Below are 3,727 nucleotides of genomic sequence, written 5' to 3'. Positions count from 1 at the left end.
AAAAAAAAAAAAAGCACCTGATAGCGTTTTGTTCTGTTTTGTTTTGTTTTGTTTGAGACAGAGTCTTGCTCTGTCGCCCATGCTGGAGTGCAGTGGTGCAATCTCTGCTCACTGCAAGCTCCTCCTCCTAGATTTACACCATTCTCCTGCCTCAGCCTCCCGAGTAGCTGGGACTACAGGTGCCTGCCACCACGCCCGGCTAAATTTTTTTGTATTTTTTAGTAGAGGTGGGGTTTCATCGTGTTAGCCTGGATGGTCTTAATCTCCTGACCTCGTGATCCGCCCGCCTCAGCCTCCCGAAGTACTGAGATTAGAGGTGTGAGCCACCGTGCCCGGCCTTTTTTTTTTTTGAGACAGTCTCACTCTGCTTGCTCTGTCACCCAGGCTGGAGTGCAGTGGCACCATCTTGGCTTACTGCAACCTCTGCCTCCCAGGTTCAAGCAATTCTTGTGGCTCAGCCTCCCGAGTAGCTGGGACTACAGTCGCGCACCACCATGCCTGGCAAATTTCTGTATTTTTGGTAGAGATGGGGTTTCGCCACATTGGCCAGGCTGGTTTTGAACTCCTGATCTCAAGTGATCTGCCCACCTTGGCATCCCAAAGTGCTGGGATTACAGGCATGAGCCACCATACCCAGGCTTGAGAGCAATAATTTAAGCCTACTCTTAGAATAACTGTGTATGGCAGATGCACATGAAGTGTATTCCCAGCTAGGGAATCTGGGAGTGACCAACTAGAACTTCGTTCCTTACCTATGATAAACATCTTAGCCCTCAGTCTGTCACATGGAACATGGGACATACAGGAGATTGAGGCCCTGAGTTTTGGGGCAAATGAAGATTGCCAGGTGGAGGTCATTAGGGGGAAAGTATTATTAAGTGAATAGGCTATATACGCTGCATGATGTTTGCAGGCAGTTACAGTTTTCCTGCCTAACCCACTGCCACCGGGCCATGCGGATATGTTATCCTGTTATCCAGCCATCACCACTAGATCATTTCTTTTTTCTTTCTTTCTTTTTTTGAGACAGAGTCTCACTCTGTCACCCAGGCTGAAGTGCAGTGACGTGATCTTGGTTCGCTGCAACCTCCTTCCCTCGGGTTCAAGTGATTCTCCTGCCTCAGCCTCATGAGTAGCTGAGATTATAGGCACCTGCCACAGCACCCGGCTAACTTTTATATTTTTAGTAGAGACGGGGTTTTACCATCTTGGCCAGGCTGGTCTTGAACTCCTGACCTCGTGATCCACCTGCCTCGGCCTCCCAAAGTACTGGCATTACAGGTGTGAGCCACTGCGCCCAGCCACCACTGGACTATTTCTGTACGTAAGGTGGTTCTCCTTTCCAGCCCACTGCCACTGGGCTCTCTTCTCTGTATGTAAGCCCCTAATATAAGATTGGAGATAAAGTAATCATGGTTTTTGTCATTTAAAGTAATAAAACCTCACATCTCATTTGCTGGCTCTAGGTCTCTTCTTCAGCCTCTTGAACCTAGTTCCTTCCCTTGTTGACGTTAATAGGGGTTAGGCACAACACTTGGGTACTGATTAAAGTAGGAATGGGTGTGAAAACAGTCACCCTGTAATGTCCCTGGGAAGTTCCCTGAGGTTTTTGATGCCAGAGCAGAGATCTTTGGTAATTTCCTCGCTACTTTATCCCTAGGGCCTGGCACAGGTACTCAATAAATTAATAAACAATGCTGAACTCACAGATTTATAGAAAATACTTGTCGGATTGAATTTTGATTATATCTCTTCCTTAGTTCATCAAAGCCCATCTTTGACAAAATAAATCACTTGGTTTATTGGTATAGGCAAGAATTCTTCCATACATTTTTTTCTTCTTTATCTTCTAGAGCAATAGATCCCAGCCTGGAACCAAAACATGTGAACCAGTCTCTTCTTTTGCCAAGTGGTAGGAGATTTTCTTTTTTAAGACATGATCATAATTTCATTAAAGAGGGGAACTTTCTTTTTTTTTTCACATCCAGAAACTAGAAAAGACAATCTTAAAGGACTATTCTTTATTGAACATATGTGGCTTTATTTAAAACAAAAAGCAACTCACTCTGATGTCTTTGTTTTTCTTACATCAGCTACCAGACAGGCCTTTGGCAGCAGAGCTCTGAAGCTCAACAGGGCAATGTCTAAAAGATCAGCTACCAGAGATAATTTGGAGGATGGCACTTACGTCTGGATGAAATCCATCCTTTTTTGCCAGGGACCCCTTCAAGTTCAAGAACTACTTTGCAGGCTGGACATGGTGGCTCATGCTTGTAATCCCAGCACTTTGGGAGACTGAGGTAAGAGAATTGCTTGAACTTAAGAGTTCAGACCAGCCTGGGCAACATGGTGAAACTCCATCTCTACCCCAAAAATACAAAAAATTAGCTGGGCATGGTGGTGCACACCTGTGGTCTCAGCTACTCAGGAGGATCGCTTGATCCTGATAGGTCGAGGTTGCAATGAACCAAGATCGCGACACTGCACTCCAACCTTGGTGACAGAGTAAGACCCCCTCTCAAAAAAAAAAAGATTATTTTGTGGTTTGTAAATAGCTATATAGCTTTTATGACTGGTGATGAACCCAGCTCAGCAAGCACCTCAGGAATACCCAAAGGTGTTTGTTGAACTGCCTTGGGGACAAGGCAGGCAACGGCTAGTGGCTATGAAGTCTAGTGGGTTCTAGATTCTTGGCATCTGCATCATCCATTGTAGGGTTTGCAATGATGTCATCTATGTTTAACTTTTAAATTTCATTAATGCATTTACTCTTTTCTGATATTTTGCATATATGCTTCCCCATAAATTGTATATACTTCCTCTCTAAATACACACACACCACATATATTTCTACCTTTTCATCTATATATGTATTGTGTATATACCCATATATAGATATATACACTGACATCTCTCCACTTATTCTTGAAAGCTTTTCCAGAGAGAGAAGAAAATGGTATAGGCACAGTTTTCTGTAACTGATATTTTCCTCTGCCTTGCCATGGTCTATTTTTTCAATTTGTATGTATGACCTGAAAAATCAGTTCTGGCTGGGTGCGGTGGCTCATGCCTGTAATCCCAGCACTTTGGGAGGCTGAGGTGGGTGGATCACCTGAGGTCAGGAGTTCAAAACCAGCCTGGTCAACATGGTGAAACCCCGTCTCTACTAAAAATACAAAAATTAGCTGGGTGTGGTGGCAGGTGCCTGTAATCCCAGCTGTTTGGGAGGCTGAATCACTTGAACCTGGGAGGCAGAGGTTGCTGTAAGCTGAGATCATGCCATTGCACTCCAGCCTGGGCAACAGGAGCAAAACTCCATCTCAAAAAAACAAACAAAAATGTTTGCTTGCAAAGCATCTAGGGCAATAATCTAGCATCCAGTAAAATGATCAACTAATGTTCCTCATTTTTATTTACTTTTTATTTTTATTATTTTTTGAGATGGCGTCTTGCTGTGTTGCACAGGCTGGAGTTCGGTGGAGCAATCTCTGCTCACTGCAACCTCCGCCTCTGGGGTTCAAGAGATTCTCCTACCTCAGCCTCCCAAGTAGCTGGGATTACAGGTGCGTGCCACCACACCCAGCTAATTTTTGTGTTTTTATTTTATTTATTTATTTATTTTTATTTATTTATTTTTTTTTTTGAGACGGAGTCTCGCTCTGTGCCCCAGGCTGGAGTGCAGTGGCGCAATTTCGGCTCACTGAAAGCTCCGCCTCCCAGGTTCACG

The sequence above is a fragment of the Mandrillus leucophaeus genome, unplaced genomic scaffold (genome assembly GCF_000951045.1).
Source record: "Mandrillus leucophaeus isolate KB7577 unplaced genomic scaffold, Mleu.le_1.0 Scaffold429, whole genome shotgun sequence".
Classification (NCBI taxonomy): domain Eukaryota; kingdom Metazoa; phylum Chordata; class Mammalia; order Primates; family Cercopithecidae; genus Mandrillus; species Mandrillus leucophaeus.
The sequence above is the reverse complement of the archived record's forward strand: the minus strand, read 5'-3'. Positions refer to the sequence as shown.